Source organism: Podarcis filfolensis (assembly GCF_964270895.1).
Source record: "Podarcis filfolensis genome assembly, chromosome: 5".
Classification (NCBI taxonomy): Eukaryota; Metazoa; Chordata; class Lepidosauria; order Squamata; family Lacertidae; genus Podarcis; species Podarcis filfolensis.
The window spans coordinates 12,542,281-12,562,630 of record NC_139608.1 but is presented as its reverse complement, the minus strand read 5'-3'; the positions used below and the strand labels follow the sequence as shown (position 1 = coordinate 12,562,630).

The 20,350-nt window shown below is 44.4% G+C and overlaps 1 protein-coding gene across 5 annotated transcripts in view; it reads left to right on the top strand.

Annotated features, from left to right (window-relative positions):
• The window catches only part of NAALADL2 (N-acetylated alpha-linked acidic dipeptidase like 2), a 607,172-nt gene that overhangs the window by 238,367 nt on the left and 348,455 nt on the right, over positions 1-20,350 (top strand). The window lies entirely within an intron of this gene.

The following is a 20,350-nucleotide window of genomic DNA, read 5'->3' as shown; positions in this document are numbered from 1 at the left end:
TGAATAATTAAAAAAAACACTTTTTCTTGCAATTTTGCCAAATAGGCACATTTTTGCAAAGCAAATGCAATATAATGAAGGTGTGTACATTATTTTCACAAATGTATACCTTTTTATGCACGTTTCTCCCCTACTATATGCATTTCTGTACACATTACTTAGCTGGCGAACTCTGAATGCAAAATTTGGAGATTTGTGACGGTTTTGATTCACGTATTATTTTGGAATGTGCAGATTTGGTAGGATCACCTAAAACAAATTTCTACCCCATCCCTAGTCAGAGATGGTGGTAATGATAGTCCAGCAACATTTGGAGGGCATCCTGTTTGCTACCCGACCAAACAAATGCATCCCTGCAGGTCTCTAGGGGTGTATGATTTTGTGTTCATCAGCAACGTGATGGATTTACTTTGTCCTTCATTCGGTATTTTCTTGCAGCAGGGAATTAGTGAAAATCCTAAAACGGTATGTGCGTATATACATTTCTCCAGCACTTAACACAATGCCCCGGAACAATTTCTGAAGGCCATAAAACACCTGTTTGTAGGTAAGAAGGAATTAGTAGGCTGTCCCTTGTGTGTGCATCAGAATGGTGAGAGGCTTATAATGAACAGTGTTGGTTGAAGCCCAGGTGTTTCCTCCCATAATGTGATAGCATATAGAAATTGCTCCAAAGTTAAAGAGGCGCGTCAGCATAAAATGTACAGCACTTGCGACTGTATACCACCAACCCATAAAAAATGACGTCGCCTAACAGCAATGCACAACGTAAGAAAAGGGGTTATTTTAATTATTACTGTGATTATTTGATTAATTTATAAATCGCTCTTCATGTGGGTCTCTAAGGGAGCAATCCTATGCACACAAAAATGGGTGTAAAGCAAGCCAGCGTAAGGTTACACTGGATCCAAACCCTGTTCAGCCATTGGCTTGGCAAAGGGAAAACAAGCCTTTAAAATAGTGATCTGTGCTGCTTTGTCATGAGGCTGAGCTAAACAGGCTTAGCATTCAGCCTATTTCCCCCTTCTCTACTCCCTGGCTCTGAGACTTGACACTTGCATTCTTAGTAGCATAGTTTTTGTTCCTATTGGTTGTTTTTGAAACTGTACTCAACCTTGCCCTGTTTTGTTTTGTTTTTCATTTTTTTCTATTCCTTCCCTCCCACTTTTTTTTGGCCATAAATTGTTACTTTTAAATTCCTACTTTGCAGGCAGCATCTAAAAAAAAACAGTTCTGTGTAAGGTAAAAGTGTGCACTATTCAGCATTTTGGACCTAGTGGTTATCTTTCCTTGTTCTGATGCTCCACCTCGCCCTTGGTATTAATCAAAGACATTCTGAGGCCTGATCCTATGATGGTTCTGAGAGAGTCAGCAGTTTTGCTTAGCTATCCCTGGGGCATCCTTTGAGGAAAGGTTTTGAAGCAAACCTTTCAGAGCGAAAAGCCTCAACAGTTTAATTAGCAGTCCCTGGTAATTGCTTCAACAATCATCAGGGTTTTGCTGCTACTGAATTAAACGTATCAGCTTTCATTAACCATCCTGTGGATCTTGGGGGAAGTGGGCAGGATAGCTTCTCAGTTGTGGGAGCTGATGAGGCTGCCAGCATTTTTACATATTGACTTAGAGAGCTGACGCAGCGTAGGGACTTAAGTTTGCAATGCAATGCACACTTAACCTGGTATTGACATGTCCTACTATCTGAAGCGTAGTCTTCCAGATGTTGTGTACAAGAACTCCCAGCATCCCTAACCTTTGGTCAGGCTGGGTGAGGATCATAGAATCGTAGAATTGTAGAGTTTGAAGGGACCCAAAGGTCATCTGGCCCAGCCCCCTGGAATGCAGGAATCTCAGCTAAAGCATCCATGACCAATGGCCATCCAACCTCTGCTTTAAAACCTCCAAGGAAGAAGAGTCCACCACCTTCTGAGGGAGTCTGTTCCACTATCAAACAACTCTTACCACCAGAAAGTTCTTTCTGATGTCTAGTCGGAATCTCCTTTCTTGTAACTTGAAGCCATTGATTCAGGCCCTACCCTCTGGAGCAGGAGAAAACAAATTTGCTCCATCTTCCATGGGGCAGCCCTTTGGATATTCAATTTCTTTGGATGTCCAAGGAAGGAGAGTCCACAATCTCCTAAGGGAGACTGTTTCACTGTCAAACAGTTCTTACTGTCAGAATTTTTTTTTCTGTATGTTTAGTCGGAATCTCCTTTCCTGTAACTTGAAGCCATTGGTTTGAGTCCTACCCTCCGGAGCAGGAGAAAACAAGCTTGTTCCCTCTTCCATGTGACAGCCCTTGAGATATTTGAAACCCAGCCAGATAGGCGGGGTATAAATAATAATTTATTATTAATTATTATTATTTGAAGATGGCTATTAAGTCTCCTCTCAGTCTCCTCTTTTCCTGGACTAAACGTGCCCAACTCCTTCACCCATTCCCCATAAGGCTTTGTTCATTTGGGATGATGTGAATTGTACCCTACAACATCTATAAGGCACCACATTGCCTACCCCTGTGCTAGACTATAATAGCAATACCAGAGCAAGATTATTGAGATAATATATGTGAAATGCTTTGCAGTGTGCTTTAAAGTGATGAGGGAAAGGCTGTGGCGAAGAGGTAGAGCACATGCTTTGCAACAGCTCCCAAGTTAGATGCAGAGCAACTACCGGGCAGTAGACGCTAAATGGACCAATAGATAGATCTAGGTGGACCAATGTAGGCAAGTTCCTACATCCCTATGATATATACGTATAAATGCTAATTATGTATGTATGTATGTACAACCTTTTCCCAGACTCAAAACAGCTTACAGACAAAAATAAGAACTGCAAAAAACAATTGTTAAAAAAGAATAAAATGAATATTGATAGAAGTAAAACTACATACAAATATGTTGTTGTTTAGTCGTTTAGTCGTGTCTGACTCTTCGTGACCCCATGGACCAGAGCACGCCAGGCACTCCTGTCTTCCACTGCCTCCCGCAGTTTGGTCAGACTCATGTTTGTAGCTTCGAGAACACTGTCCAACCATCTTGTCCTCTGTCGTCCTTTTCTCCTTGTGCCCTCAATCTTTCCCAACATCAGGGTCTTTTCCAGGGAGTCTTCTCTTCTCATGAGGTGGCCAAAGTATTGGAGCCTCAGCTTCAGGATCTGTCCTTCCAGTGAGCACTCAGGGCTGCTTTCCTTCAGAATGGATGCGTTTGATTTTCTTGCAGTCCATGGGACTCTCAAGAGTCTCCTCCAGCACCATAATTCAAAAGCATCAATTCTTCGGCGATCAGCCTTCTTTATGGTCCAGCTCTCACTTCCATACATACAAATATAAAATCTATTAAAACAGCACAGCACGAGCCCTTCCATTAAAAGCTGTCAGTTCCCCAAAGCCTGCTGGAACAGGAAAGTCTTCACCTCCTGTCGGAAGGACAACAAGGACCAAGCCAGTCTAGCTTCTCTGGGAACGGCATTCTGAAGTCTAGCAGCAGCTTCCAGAAAGGCTGTCTCCCACATCCCTTCTGAGTTTGCCGGTAGAGATTGCGGCACTGAGAGAAGGGCCTCCCTTGAAGATCTCAGAACCCAGGCAGTTTCATATGAGGAGATATGGTCTTTCAGATAGCTTGGACCTAATCCATGTAGGGCTTTATAGGCAGTGATTTTCCCACCAGGTGGAGTACAGTTCCAACGGCAAGGGAGGCAGGGGCGCATTTATTTGACCTGCACCAGAACCAGGAGCAACCCCAAAACCAGCTAGGCAGACAGCTTACTGTAGTGTTTAGCACGGCTGTTGTCAAACTGGCATCTGTTGAAGGCTGCCCCAAGTCACTCAGCGACTTACTGTAACAACTTCATGGTGAGTTCTGGCACCTATTTTTCTTGGGGGGAAGCACTGTTTATAGGTCATAACCAGCACTTTGGATTGTGCCCGGAAACAGACCATTAACCAGCAGAGCTGTTGCAGCAAGGGACTCATATTCTCCCTAGAGCCCATATTGTTACACCAGAAATTCTCAAACGCTTAGATGATGTTAGAAAAGGAAACTAGGTTTCTCTTGATGTATGGTGCTGTTAAATATGTTACTGCAGCTCTGCGGCATGTGTCCGCAACAATTAGCAATTAGCTTCCTGCCTTGTGTACACAAATCAAATTGCACAAGCCTCCAGGGAGATGAGTCTTCCTCCGGTTGCTTCTTGCGGGACTTCTCCTCCAAGTCGTCAATCCTGCAAGCAGCCATTTACCTAAGGGGTGCTAATAAGACAGGCCAGGCAGCTCCCAATTCTGCAGAGAATCGCCAGTCTGCAGGTCCGTTGTACTGAATTGAACTATTGTTCATTCCGCGCTCACAACAGGAGTGACAAGAATGAAGGCCGTTAAGGAGTGAGGGTTATTTTATTTTATTTTTTTATTTTTTTGTTCTCTGGGAATCGATCGGGGATAATGAAATTGACGTTGTCTGAATAGTAATCAGTTTCAATGAGAGGCATGTTGCAGTGGCCTTACTGAAAGGAGACGGCTCGTCACAGTTCATTTCATATGGAAAGCTGATGAGTTTCCTGGGGTACTTCAGCATCAGGCTGAAATAATCACAACCAAAATTGATTTTATTCAAAGGCAAATAACTTCTTTTTTAACAATATGTTCCTTAGCTTTGAAATGGGAGTGCGATGACTTTCAAACAAGGAGAACGTGTGTGTGTGTGGAGAGAGGGGGGAGGTTGTGGAGAAGAGTGTTCACTCTCAGTGCAAACCATTGTGCTGGTCTCATTGTGCTGTTATGTAATGCTTTCCGATTGACAGCCAGATAGTAGGGATGCTTGAAGAAGCTTGAAGAAGTTGAGTTTCAATATGGGCCGATGTGTTCCATCCCTTCTGGGCAAATATACAAATTGAAGCTTAGTAATTCGTCGGTTTTCTGAATTTTCTGAAATATGATGTGCGTATTTTGAGAGATAGCATGCTTAGGAATTCGTTTTTGTTGGAATATTGAGATTTAAATGGGGAACTTTCTGTGTGTGTTTTTTAAAAAATTAAGAGTAATGCAGAAATGGGATGCAGCAGACTTAGTGGGGAACACATATGAAAGTGGCATGTTCAGGAAATAAATTAACTCCCCCATCCTTATTGGGCACATGAGCTGTGTCTACTGAAAAGTAGTAGGAAAACTGGTGCATGTGCTGTTCCACCTCCTGGTTAGTTTCCCCTCATGGTCAGTGGCTACCTCCTTGGCACTACATATCACACAATTATATCACACATCCAGTTTTTGGGTGAACTACAACTCTAATCAACCCTAGCCATTGTGGAGGTCCAAAGGTTCATCTCACCTACTGTAGGCCATCAGTGCCACCACCGATACAGAGCTGGAACAAGGAAACTTGTTATGTGAGGATGTCCCATAACATGCTACTCTTTGTACCTATAACATGATGAGCTGGAAGGATGCTGATCGGCACTGAAACTGGTATTGTGTACATCAGTGACACCTGAGGTGATTATTCATCATCATGCTTGAAATATTATTAGTCTCCCAAAATAAAAATTACAAAAAATAATAATACTGTGGACTTGGAAAGGGTGCAGAAGAGGACACACAAGAAGTTCCAGGAGCAAGATCAACTCACCAAGGTGAGGAAAGGTCTCTTAGCTTCTTCCCAAAGTTGGGAAAGTGCTTGCTAGGCCAGGGGACAGCAATCGCTTTCAGCCGTGGGCCGGTCCACCGTCCCTCCGGCCATGTGGTGGGCCAGACTATATTTTGAAGAAAAACAATGAATGAATTCCTATGCCCCACAAATAACCCGGAGATGCATTTTAAATAAAAGGACACATTCTACTCATGTAAAAACACAATGATTCCCAGACCGTTCGCATTCCGGATTGAGAAGGTGACTGGACGCATCTGGCCCCCGGGCCTTAGGTTGCCTAGCCCTGAGCTAGGCTTTCAGAAGGAGGCGGGAGGACTCTAGGACCCTGTCAGAGCCTCACACCTCTTTCCCAAAGCCCAGCATCATGCTTACCGGGCTTTGAGACAGTGCCCCCTCCCATTTTCTCAGCACCCAGTGCTACTTGCACAAACCTAAATCTTCCCCTGCCTCAAGCGTCAAAAACCAGGGTAAATAAATGTGTCTTTAGCATTCTCTGAAAGCTGTACAATGAAGCAGCCAGACACACCTCTGTGGGGAGCAAATTTCACAAGTTATTGTTATCGGGGGGGGGGGTGTTCTGCCCTGTGCTTCACCCTGCTTTCCTTGTTCTTTAACTTGAGAGAGGATCAAAATTAATTCTGGAAATGACAAATATTTGCTGTAGTTTTCATCTTGACTCCCTGACCTTAATATGTCCGCCCCCTCCCCTCCACAAGATTTATATTCTGCTCTGCTTGATAGTAATAAAACCTCAGAGTGGTTTACATAACTAAAAGCAGTTTAAAAACATTGTTTAAAACATTCAAAATATAATTAAAATCAATGATCAGCCAAAAACAGGTTAAAATCTGTGCTAATATTCTACATATCTGGAGAGGCTCGCCTAAACAAAAATGTTTTTGCCGAGAAGAACAAAGTGAAGTTGCTTGCCTGATTTCAATGGGCGGGGAGTTCCAAAGTGTGGATGTGGCCACACTAAAATATCTATTTCTTACGAATGCAGAATGAGTGTTATGAGATGCCTGTAACAGGATCCAAGGCATATGCCTACAGATGAGATCACGGCACCAAAATGAGACCTGACATGATTGTGGAATCAGATGACACTTTCTTTTCCCTCTGAAATTTAATCAGTGTACACATATGCCGAACTGCAGCCAACCCGTATGGAGGAACAAAATGCACACCAAAGAAAATGACAAAACTGTGCGTTCTCTGTGGTTGAATAATGTCTGGTTATCAGAATGAAAAATTGGCAAAACATTAACACATCTGTGCTGTTCCAGGAAGAAGATCAGGTATCTCCCCCTCAACCCCCCCCCCCAAAATCCAGGGAGAAATTCAGGTAGGGATAATTTTGTAAGCACTCATAAATGCTACTGCTCATCTTAGTCACCTGCTGTGATAAAGTTAATCTTTTTCTCACACTCCCATGGACACTCTCTCATAAGCATTCAATTAACATTAGGAATGCTCGTTAGAAATCTATTCAGCCTCTCTTTTGTTTCTGCAGATCGCTAAGAATGAAATGTCAAGCAGCTCTTTAAAATTTCCATTCATCTTATTAACGATTTCTTAGTACTGGATAAACAATTATTTTCCCAAAGTCTCAAACATGACCAGCAATTTGTACATTATTATATTTTAAATTAATAAAAAAGAAACACCATATGTGTACACACACACACACATACATATACATAGAATCATAGAATCATAGAGTTGGAAGAGACCACAAGGGCCATCGAGTCCAACCCCCTGCCAAGCAGGAAACACCATCAGAGCACTCCTGACATATGGTTGTCAAGCCTCTGCTTAAAGACCTCCGAAGAAGGAGACTCCACCACACTCCTTGGCAGCAAATTCCTCTGTCGAACAGCTCTTACTGTCAGGAAGTTCTTCCTAATGTTTAGGTGGAATCTTCTTTCTTGTAGTTTGGATCCATTGCTCCGTGTCCGCTTCTCTGGAGCAGCAGAAAACAACCTTTCTCCCTCCTCTATGTGACATCCTTTTATATATTTGAACATGGCTATCATATCACCCCTTAACCTCCTCTTCTCCAGGCTAAACATGCCCAGCTCCCTTAGCCGTTCCTCATAAGGCATCGTTTCCAGGCCTTTGACCATTTTGGTTGCCCTCCTCTGGACACGTTCCAGTTTGTCAGTGTCCTTCTTGAACTGTGGTGCCCAGAACTGGACACAGTACTCCAGATGAGGTCTGACCAGAGCAGAATACAGTGGCACTATTACTTCCCTTGATCTAGATGCTATACTCCTATTGATGCAGCCCAGAATTGCATTGGCTTTTTTAGCTGCCGCGTCACACTGTTGGCTTATGTCAAGTTTGTGGTCAACCAAGACTCCTAGATCCTTTTCACATGTACTGCTCTCAAGCCAGGTGTCACCCATCTTGTATTTGTGCCTCTCATTTTTTTTGCCCAAGTGCAATACTTTACATTTCTCTGTATACTTTACATATACAGTCATACCTCAGGTTACAGATGCTTCAGGTTGCACATCTTCGGGTTGTGCACCGCGCCAAACCTGGAAGTACTGGAATGGGTTACTTCCGGGTTTTGGTGCTTGCGCATGTGCAGAAGCGCCGAATATTGACCCGTGCATGCGCAGACATGGCGCTGCAGGTTGCGAATGCTGTGGGTTGCGAACGTGCTGCCCGCACGGATCACGTTCACAACCCAAGCATCCAGTGTACACACACACACACACCTGTGCACTGACTCCCACACAGTGGTTTAAGGAGCAGGTGCAGCTGCAAAGTACCTGGGATTATATGGCTGCATCCTTTGCATGTACTGGTATTTTCATCAGGGTAATGTATCTGCAGATGACCAGAGAACCTAAGAAGATCCCTGCTGTGTTGAGACCAAAGGCCCATCTAGTTCTAGCATGTTATTCTCATGGTGGGAAGCCTGAAAACAGCACCCAAGCGCAACAACACTCATCTCCCTTCCAGAAATTGGTAGCCAGAGGCATACCAAGTCGAACCCTTGGTCCACCTAGCTCAGTATTATAGAGACTCTTCAGCATTTCAAAGAAGAGAATTTTGTTTTCTACCCAGACGTGTCTGGGGTTGAACATGGCGACTTTTTTCTGCATTCAAAGCAGTTTCCCTACCGCAGAGCTCCAGCTCTTCCTCACATGCACTTTTAATTCTAACCACTTTGCCCTTTTTCCTGCGCTACCGTCGAAATGCCCATCTTCATCACCCAGAAGTGATTATGTCTAAACCTGCTGGATGCACTCTGATGTGTCCTAGCACTCCCTGCACCCCACACCGCTCCTGTTCCTCTTAGTTAGATTTGCATTTTGCAATGCACTTCCAGACATTGGATCACGGCGAGCCACCTGCCTCTGCTGACATATTCAAATAATTTGGGATGGAGGCCAGTTCTGTGCAGGGCCTGTGCCCACTGCTTACGTGCTTGACAGTAACATCTGGCAACACAGATGCTGAATTGGAGAGAGCCGTAATTATTTTGAGAGGAGGAGGAAAGTTGTCACACACAATTATTATCACTCTCCCATTGCAGGTATTAAAAACCGGGGAGCTAATTCTGTTCTTAGATGGCAGCATATGTTTTTCTTTCTTTCTTGGGGAGGGCGGGGGGAGTTACCAGCATTTTGTTTTCTTCCTTGCATCTTTGAGGTCAAGCTTGCTTGATGCTGGGTGCTATCTACAGGCTTAAAAACGAACGCACGCACCCTGAAAAGAGAGGAGTGGAGGTTTCAAAAAAGCAAGGGAACAGAGAACGGTGCGTGTTTTCTTTTCTTGGAACAGTGACACAATAGCCATTGTGAGGGCTGCCAAGCCATGCAGGGGAGTCCATTTGAAATGGAGGCACATGACAAGGTCCTCTGCTGGTTATGCGCCATGTCCCCGAGCCGGTTGTCAACAAAAGCTGTCGGATTCAGTCCTAGTGAAAGGACTGTGCTTCTGCCTTGCTTTTCTCAGCTGTGGTGACCTTTGGATTTTTTTTTTCCTTTTTAGTCTTTTTCACCCCCTTCAGCATCTTCTCTGCTTCTTGTCTACTCCCACTTCCTCCCTGTGTCCCTCACAGGTTATTAATAGAATATGACAGGTGGGATTGAACGTGCATGTGTATTTGCAGAGTTATCGTGAAGCAAATATTTAGACTGTCTGGTAAGGCAAGCAAATCAGGGGCTGTGGTGCGTGTGTTTGTGTGTGTGTGTTTTAATTAGAAGAGGCAGTTGAATACCCAAAGTCTGCACCTGCATTGCAAAGAAGCATTGGAATGACACTGTTTCATTGCAGACAGGTTGAAAACCACTGGACTTGTCTTTTGTTTCAATGATACAATTTTGGAGAACAGGAGTACTAAAAAGAAAAATGAAAATTCCACCCTACAGAATATGTTTAGTTCAGAATGATGGGAACAACTCACCTGAATGCCAGCATGTTTGGACCTTGTTTGGTTTTCTTGGAAGAGCAATGTCATTGTCAACAACAAAATTGCTGTTGTTGTTTTCCTTTATTTCTGGCATGTTTACCCAGCCTTTCTATAGGCAACATTATGGATAGAGCAATCCTAACTATAGGAAGCCCATGTAAAGTACCTCTATTCTGAACTCTGTCTAAGAGCTTCTGGGAGGGGCCACTGCCAGGTGAGTCTGCAGGTGAGCATGCTGCCAAGCTTTGAGGATTGGTCCCTAGGTCACATGGCAGGAGGGCGGAATAGGTGTAAATATCTCCTTTCCCCATCCTGCTCTCACCACACATCCAGAACATCTTGGTGCCTGGTACAAACTGTCAGCATCTTGCAGGGCCAGCACATCCCATTTTGCTGCCTAAGGTAGAATGGGAATGTGGTGTCATGCTGTCCCCCACTGTGCTGCCACCATGCCCTGCTGAAGCCTCCCTTAGCTGTGGCGGCGGAGATGTCTGGTGAGATCGCACCAAAATCTCATGAGATTTCATGTGTTCCATGAGATCTCACGCAATCTTGCCAGAAACCAGCCCCAGCTTCGCTGTTGGTGGTGGAATGAGCAGATGGTGCCTCTTTGACCTCTGTTGCCCAAGGCAGCTGCTTCACCCTGCCTCATGGACAGGCTGGCCCTGACATCTAGCCACACAATGATATGAGTAGTGATCTATAGGTCATATACTAAACCCCCTGTTGTGTCGTTGGCATAAGGATGCTGGAGGAATTTGATTCAGTTCATGTTTAAAAGTGAATCTAGCCAATTCACACTTTCTGAAACAAATTTTAACATGGGCGATCTTTGAAATTTGCGCATCTCTGAATTTTGTAATGCAGCTCCGAAACCAGGTAATGTGTGCCAAAATGCCTACACCCTGGGTAAATTGCATAAAATGCAAATATCAGTGAAAATAGCACACACCATTCGATATATGGGGGAAAATATGGATATTAGGGAAAACATGCTTTGCAAAATGTACAGAAATGCATTAACAAACTGTATATTACAAAAAAGAATGCACTAAAATGTTGGTAAATTCTCATGAGGACTTTTTTTAAAAAAGAAACCACTAACATGTGGAAATGTGGGAAAATGAGAAACTAAAATTGCGATACACAGAGTTGGACTAAACGGCCCTTTGGGTCCCTTGCAGCTCTACAATTCTATGATTACATGACAGATTTGCCCTTCCCTCCTTAAGAGGCAGGAACTGCTAGGCTTAACATCTGGATAGAAACTGCAGCCTACCTACACCATTAAAAGCACACCATATGGTTTTTAAGTGGACTTCACACAGTTAAACAGGTGCCTGTTTCTTCTCACAGTTAATTTTCCTGTACACGTGACGTTCATTATATGTGGCAAAAAATGTCTTATTGGGACTAATGTATGACACAGCCTTTCATGCAATGCCTCCGGTGATTAATGTTCCTTATTATTTTCAACATTTCTTTTCCCTTTGACTAAGACATTCAAATCATCCTTCTCACTGGTTCAGAAGATTGGAGGATGGGGGAGGAGTGCTGAGAAAAGGATTATCTTTGTCGAAACTGTGCTGCCTTCTCCTGCCTTTTGGTGGCATATTAATTATTGAGTCAATATTGCTGGTCAACTGAAAGAGAGAGAGAGAGAGAGAGAGAGAGAACTGAAAGAGAGAGAGAGAGAGAGAGAGAGAGAGAGAGAGAGAGAGAGAGAGGGAACTGAAAGAGAGAGAGAGAGAGAGAGAGAGAGAGAGAGAGAGTAAGAGTATTATGTGGTTTGGCTTAATGAAATATTGCTGAACTGTAACAAAATGGAAACAGTAGAATAACCTTTGCAGCTTTTAAGAACAGCACATCAAATTGCCTCGCTAATTATATTTGATCCATGTGCCTTGCGGTTTCTTTTCTTTCCTACACTCTCTTCTGAAAAGTTTGCAACTGTGCAGCTGCATATAATGAGATCCTGTTATCAGGAGGACATTAAGTGGTTCAGGGGGAGAGGAGCTGGGATATGGGGAAGCAGAGATGGGGGGAAGATTGTGGCAGAGTTTTATTTTTTTTTAAAGCAAGATTTGGAACTGTCCAATGTTATGTGCACCACTGCAACATGGCTGTACATTTTCCATGCATTCTTTCTTGCTTAAATTCTTTGGGAAATCCCCAGAACTGAGAACTCGACTGCAGTTAATGCCCTAATCATGTCCCTATAAAGAATGTCACTGTGGATGTTTCTGGCATCACAGCCTTTGCCATAACATTGACAACTACACATGACTTCTTAAAACAGGGGTCTCCATATTCTATAAGATTAGAATTACTGGTGAATATTCTGCGAAGAGGGTGGCACTGAGGGTTAAACCACAGAGCCTAGGACTTGCTGATCAGAAGGTCGGCGGTTCGAATCCCCATGACGGGGTGAGCTCCCATTGCTCTGTCCCTGCTCCTGCCAACCTAGCAGTTCGAAAGCATGTCAAAGTGCAAGCAGATAAATAGGTACCGCTCCGGCGGGAAGGTAAACGGCGTTTCCGTGCGCTACTCTGGTTTGCCAGAAGCGGCTTAGTCATGCTGGCCACATGACCCGGAAGGTGTACGCCGGCTCCCTTGGCCAATAAAGCGAGATGAGCGCCGCAACCCCAGAGTCGGTCACGACTGGACCTAATGGTCAGGGGTCCCTTTACCTTTACCTATTCTGTGAAGAGTAGCAATGGAAGGATTGAGGGCAGGCGGAGGAGAAAGAGGTAAGCTGGAGACCATGATCTGTGGTTCTAGGAGAGTGTGGGTTACAGTGGTACCTTGGGTTAAGAACTTAATTCATTCTGGAGGTCCGTTCTTAACCTGAAACTGTCCTTAACCTGAAGCACCACTTTAGTTAATGGGGCCTCCCGCTGCCGCTGCGCTGCTGCTGCACGATTTCTCATCCTGAAGCAAAGTTCTTAACCTGAGGTACTATTTCTGGGTTAGCTGAGTCTGTAACCTGAAGTGTCTTTAAACTGAAGCATCTGTAACCCGAGGTACCACTGTATTTTACTTTTTGCACTGCTGTCAGACACTTTTTTTTTACATCACCTGTCATCACACAACATTCTCGTGATTTGGGTTTTTGAATTGCCCCAGTGTTTTTGTTGAATTGCCCATTCCCCCCTCCCCCTGTATCTGCCCATTTTGACTCTGGCTTTCCATTTTTAAAAAGGCCTGAGTTGTGCGTAGCTCTCCTCCACCATATCTATGAACTGTAAATCAAGTTGTAGTCTCCTCAATCGACACATCTCTATGTGGAGTCAGAGATAAATTTGGATAACCTTTTGGGCCACCGATTGTAGATGTGGAGTCACGAACGATGTCTGAAATGAACTTCGCAGTCTTTTGCATGTTTTGTCAGAAGTAAGTGATCCAGAGCCAGTGACAGGTCCTTTAGTCTTTATCCTCCAGCCCAATAAATTCTGCAAGGGCAAAAGTGAGACTAAGGGGGAGGAAGGCAGGCAGGCAGGCAGAGCCACACTCCAGAATAGTTTTAAACAAAAATGTTTCACGACATCCACTACAATGGCAGGCTTTTCATTAATGTGTAACACTGGTGTTGCAAGTTAGCATTTCTGTTCTATGAGCTGCAAACAATTCTCCCTCTTCAGTACAGGTAAAATGAAGGTAGTTCTGAAGTTATTGCCAGCGATATTGATGCATACGGGGGGAATTAGACAGTGGCACTGACATGAAGATGACCTCGGTCCATAAAGGTCTTTATGGTTGACAGCTCTCAACAGAAAAGTAAAGTGAGTCCTCACAAAAGATAATGGAACATACAGAGGAATGATTCTGGCAAGCATCACCTCCTGGAATAAAGGAACTACACTAGGAGGCTAGATAGGTAGGTAGATTAGATTAGATATATAGATAGATAGATAGATAGATAGATGATAGATGATGATGATGATAGATAGATAGATAGATAGATAGATAGATAGATAGATAGATATAGATAGATGGATAGATGATAGATAGAAGAAAGATAAATAGATGATAGATAGATAAATAGACAGATAGATGATAGATAGATGATAGATAGATATAGACAGATAGAAGAAAGATAAATAGATGATAGATAAATAGACAGACAGACAGATAGATAGATATAGATAGAGGATAGGTAAGTAGGTAGGTAGGTAGGTAGAGATCGATAGATGCTAGATGATAGATAGATGAAAGTTTGCTGTACCCCAGGAGTCAGGTAACCTGTGGACCCAGCAATGGAACATGTCCCCTTGCTGCCCAGGGAGAATGCTTGTGTGTATTCAGCCACACACCCATGCTGGGGGTGGGGTGAGGGGTGTAGGAAAAATGGAGCCCACTGTGCATGCCCAGGCAGATGGGTGGGGTATAAATAATAATAAATAATAAATATATTAACTACTACTACTACTATTCCTGCTACTACTACATCAGTCCTGAGCAGTATGGCCATCTTAGCACCACCCCGGGATCTGAGCGCTGCAAGGCCGCTAAGGAAGGGTGGTGGGGGGACATGGCAGCCACGCACCCCTCAATCCCTACCTTGCATGGAAAAGAGCCTTAGAAAGATGCAGTTGGGAGTGAAGAGTACCCTGGGGGAGGGGCAGCCTATTTCCCCTTTCCCCTTTCCCCTTCCTTCACATCCCTCCTGTCTTTAGATGCTTTCCTTCCCACGGGATTTTTTTTTGGGGGGAGGGAGAAGGGAAGGTTATTGGGGATGAAGTAAGTATCCCCTCCTCTCCCCCTTCTCTGCTCCCATTCTAAACCCCCTAGGCTGCTTTCCATTTAGGAAAAACAAATGTTGGGGGGCAAGAGGCACATGACCCCAGGTGTCACCTGCGACTTGACCTGAGAGCTTTGATGGCGTGGAAATAACAGAGGGAGGAGGAAAGCGAAGGTGACAGGTTTCTGAAGGAGTGGATGTTTAGTGCTGGAAGAGGGACAGCTAGGAGGAGAAATGTGAAGATTTCCTACACAGTTTATTGCTAATGGATTAGTCCTGGTTGTCCTTTTTGAAAAATGACCAGTCCCTTCCCTGGCATTTTTGTGCTTTAGTTTCACTAGCATTCCTCTCCCTTAAGGTCTGTTAAGGTAAGGTTTATGGCAAGGCACACTATATTCCTCCAATGCTTTACAGTGCACAGCATATTGTGTTTTCTTTTCTGTGACAATAAGACAGTAACTTACTCTGGTGTTAAATAAGGGTTCGGCCCCTTGGGTTTGTCAGTGCGGGTTTTTGGATGGTGAAGGCACTGATACATAGTAGAGAGCTTTTCTTTCAGACAGGTCCACGTTCTGCCAGGGGAAAGTGGTCAGGAGCCATGTACTGGTGGTGGAGAAGGGATTGGGGCCAGCAGTTGGTGGGGCCAAAGCTAAAAGTTTCATGAGGACACACACACATTCACACTCATGTGTACACGGGCATTCACATTCCCCATTAACACTCAGCCATCCAGCCACACAATCCCACACAAGGGAGCATGATACTACCTTACCCCTCTCAATTCTGCTTTCTCTGACCCTGGAGGGGGGAACCAGCAACTCTGGCTGCCCAGGGGAGATGAATGCACCTGACAGGATGTGTGATGTATTATTTTGGGAGGGATGAAGCCTGCTTGGATGCTGCCCAGCAAACTTGGCCTAGCTTCCCCTTTGCAGACATGCTGGGCAGCATGGAACATGCTGCACAGGGGAATATGGGGATGGAGCCAGCATCCATGGCAACATTCCCTCTCCAGGCAGTATGAATAACATTCAAAAAAGAATGTTTCCACCCCCATCATTCTGCCCGGACGCTGAGGTCCAGCGCCGAGGGCCTTCTGGCGGTTCCCTCATTGCGAGAAGCAAAGCTACAGGGAACCAGGCAGAGGGCCTTCTCGGTAGTGGCGCCCGCCCTGTGGAACGCCCTTCCAGCAGATGTCAAAGCGATAAACAACTACCTGACATTCAGAAGACATCTTAAGGCAGCCCTGTTCAGGGAAGTTTTTAACGTGTGATATTTTATTGTATTTTTGGTTTTTATGGAAGCCGCCCAGAGTGGCTGGGGAGGCCCAGCCAGATGGGCGGGGTATAAATAATAAATTATTATTATTATTATTATTATTATTATTATTATTATTATTATTATAAAATCCAGGATATGGTGTCCTGGTGGTCATGCCCATACCAATTGAAATATACAATAATGAAACCATGTTGTTTAGTCGTGTCCGACTCTTCGTGATCCTATGGACCAGAGCACACCAGGCACTCCTGTCTTCCACTGCCTCCCGTAGTTTGGTCAAACTCATGTTAGTCGCTTTGAGAACACTGTCCACCCATCTCATCCTCTGTCATCCCCTTCTCCTTGTGCCCTCCATCTTTCCCGAGGTGGCCAAAGTATTGGAGCCTCAGCTTCACGATCTGTCCTTCCAGTGAGCACTCAGAACATCAAACTAAGAAGCCCAAATTACAGTGTGTTCCTGTTTGGTCTCATCCAAATGCTTCCATCATTAATGGTAACAGTTGAGCTCCCTAGCTCAACCTGGAAAGCATTTGACTTCACACCCATTCATGTTGGCGTTCACCTGTATCAGGAAGACAAGGGAAGAATGTGCCTTCGGAGGTGAAGTCAAACTGTTGGAGAGTTTCCATCTCTGGGCTCCGTTGAAAATGGCTTCTCCATGTACACCAGGAGCAGTGCCAGATTTACTGTACATATAAGCTAAACAAGCTATAGATTAGGGCCCCACTCTCTTGAGGGCCCCCCAAAAAAATTAAAGAAAAAAAGAACTGGATGTACATTTCCAAAATATAAGATAAAAAACAAATAAAACAAAACCTACATACAGCAACAGTGTTTTGTGTTGTATAGGCTCCTATGATGTTAGTAATGGGCCCCGCCTGCTAGCCTGCTCCCTAAAAGATCACTGGTTTGCTCATTTCTATATATAGGGTGCCTACATTCTGCATGGACTGGTTGCATGGCAACATGTAGCATGCAGCTGCAGACCGCAGTGCAGCACAGTTGAATGTAGGTAAAGCTGTTGTACCTGTTATCTAATATTAAAGAGTGTTTGTAGACTGATGATCAGGCACCAAAGACTAAGGGTCTTATGCCTACTGATTTATTTCATGTAATACATAATTTATTTATTTTGATCCCATTATGGCTTTAGATACCTATTAGGTCCATAAATTACCATATAGCATATATTCAACACACAAAAACAGCGACAATTTGTTGTTGACAAAGGACTGCTGGACATATAAAGGGCCCCATTACCTTCGGGCCTCATCAAACCTAAATCCAGCCCTGACCAGGAGGTAACCTCTCCAGACAATGGAATGGCTCTGTGGTTGCGATCTCCTGGGTGACGCAGACACCGTTAGGCAGTTGAAAGTGCATGCATACTCTCTCTGTTTCCCTTCCTTCCAGTCACCCCTTCACACAGCCCCAGGTGCTGGCAACCCATGCTACACCACTGTGAGCTAAGGTTGGGTCCCTCTGCTTCAGGTGGAACAAGGGTATTGTTTCCATCATTGTCAGAGATAGCTGGGAAGTACCTGTATCACCAAGGATGCTGGGATTGTGGCTGGTATTCCCACCCCAAACACTTTATTCATTGTTTCCCATTCCACTATGTCCCCCCCCCTTACCTGAGATGACCATGTGTTAGATATGGCAGCCATTCCACCATCATAGCAGTGGTGTACGAGTATTTCCGGTTCTGATATAATTGCAGCATGTTATTGCTGTGTCAAACATCAGATTTTGCACACAATGGATGGGGGATTCAGTGAATCATGACTGCTCACAGTGTAGTTGTGTTGGAAAGAGGGGCATATATGTTTGTTCTAAGGAGCAATGTGCAAGTGCAAATGATGCAGAACATTTACTATTGATGAGGTTCTTCCCTCCTTGATTCCTCACCAGCAAGCGGCAGTCTACAGCCAAGGTCATAAATATGCTTTGGTTGGTTTTTTTTAAAAAAGCCGTTCTGCATGCACATTCAATAAGAATAACTGGGTAAAAGTTAAATGCAGCACTTCGTCTTTCTATATAAAATGGCATTTTGCACCATTATGTGTCCCTGAATGTATTGCATGCCTTTGGATCTGATTTAAATAGGATTGTTCCTCTTTTGCATTTGTGTGGCTGTTCTTAGAAGGCAGTTTTCTTATAGCTTGCGCCTGGATATGGCAAAATGAGCTTTTCTTTTTATTAACTGAAAAATAAATTGCACTGTCTCCTATCTGGATGCAATAAAATGCACTGTATGTTTTTGTTTAATGCCAAGGCACATAGTTTTTTAAACTGTACATCAGGCTGCATTGAAGACTAGTTTTGCTAAAGCTTTCATTGTGATTTACAACTATGGGAGCTGCTGCATTTCTCCTCATTGGAATTTCTCCCTGTATTTCCTGGGCTTGTTTTTACAGCAAAACCAGTGCATTAGGAATCCTTCATTGTTCTGTTTTTATTTATTTTATACAGAGCAATTGGCATGCACTCTTTGCCTAAGCCTTCAATTCCTTCATGCCAGCCTCAGTTTATTTGTACGACCCTTTTCCATGCTCATTGGCTTCATCTCAAGTCACAAACCATAGTTAAACTATGAATTAAAGTTGAATGTGAGTGGCTGTCCTTCCTCATGCCTGCTGCTGTCGTCCTACTCTAGCTTTCTGCTATAACCACAATGGGGCTTATTGTTCATTTCCCTCAAGCAAACCAAATACAAACCTTGGTCACAGTTTATGGTTTGTTTGGAAAGAAACAACATGTGAGCCTGGATGTAGATGACATGATAGCACAGACCATGGCTTGCTTCCTGGTATTGCAGAAGTAACAAAGAAGAAGAGTTTGGATTTGATATCCCGCTTTATCACTACCCGAAGGAGTCTCAAAGCGGCTAACATTCTCCTTTCCCTTCAACAAACACTCTGTGAGGTGAGTGAGGCTGAGAGACTTCAGAGAAGTGTGACTAGTCCAAGGTCACCCAGCAGCTGCATGTGGAGGAGCGGAGACGTGAAGTCGGTTCACCGGATTCCGAGTCTACCGCTCTTAACCACTATACCAGACTGGTAAGAAAGGTAAAGAAACCCTGGATGGTTAAGTCCAGTCAAAGGGGACTATGGGGTTCAGCACTCATCTCGCTTTTCAGGCCAAGGGAGCTGGCATTTGTCCACAGACAGCTTTTCAGGTCATGTGGCCAGCATGACTAAACCGCTTTTGGCACAACGGGACACCCTGACAAGTGCCAGAGTGCACGGAAACACTGTTTACCATCTCGCCACAGTGGTACCTATTTATCTACTTGCACTGTGTGCTTTTGAACTGCTAGGTTGGCGGAAGCTGGGACAGAGCAATGGGCACTCACCCCGCTGCGCGGATTTGAACCATCAACCTTCCAATTGGCAAGCCCAAGAGCCCCAGTGGTTTAGACCACAGCGCCAGCAGCATGCACAAAGTTGCTGTAGTAAGAACAGAAAGACACAGCGAACTGTCTATGCGCCAATTCTGGAATTAATAGAACAGGTTCTTAGTTAGATTTCTGTTCCTGACCAAAGACGAACATGTGGAACTGCATCAATTTGAATTCCCTTTCCCATTTCTGTAAGAATTCTCTCTCCCCCGCCCCACATCTCCTTGTTGTGCAACTCCATGCCTGCCTTCCACAACAAGAATTTTGCACTTGTCTGCTCTCGGTGGATCTCTGGGTTTTAGCGAAAAACCAAGGAGCTCCCACAGCCCTAAAGCCTGCCCACCCCTGCCATAGAGGTTGGGGAAACCCGGCTTTCTCTGTTTGTTGTACTTTCACTTGCCGTCCTTTGCTTTCACTCCTGAAGCATCTTGCACATCATTACATCCTTTATAGTTTCTCCTCCGCCTCCTTCTTGCCCTCCTCCTGCTTCATGTGCCCCTTCCGTTTTCACCCTCTCTTCTTTGCGTAATTGTTCCCCCGTTGTTTCACAGTCACCTTCCCACAGTGAATCATTAGGTAGGATCAACTTGACTTTGATGCTTTGCCTTTTATTGTTTCATTGCGCGCTGCATAGGAATGGATACCAGGAGACACATATCTTTGTAACTTCCTGTTAGGCTTCCTTGATGCAACGAGCTTAAGTGGTTTTTGGAAGACAGGCTCTCTCTCTTCAGTTATTGCCTGGTGTGTGTTTTTGACAGCTCAGCTGCAGCATCTGTGTAAGTTGCAGGGAGAGGGGGGAACATTCATAAAGCGTGCCTTATATCAAGGGGAATGGAACGAGGAAGAGAAACCGTGCC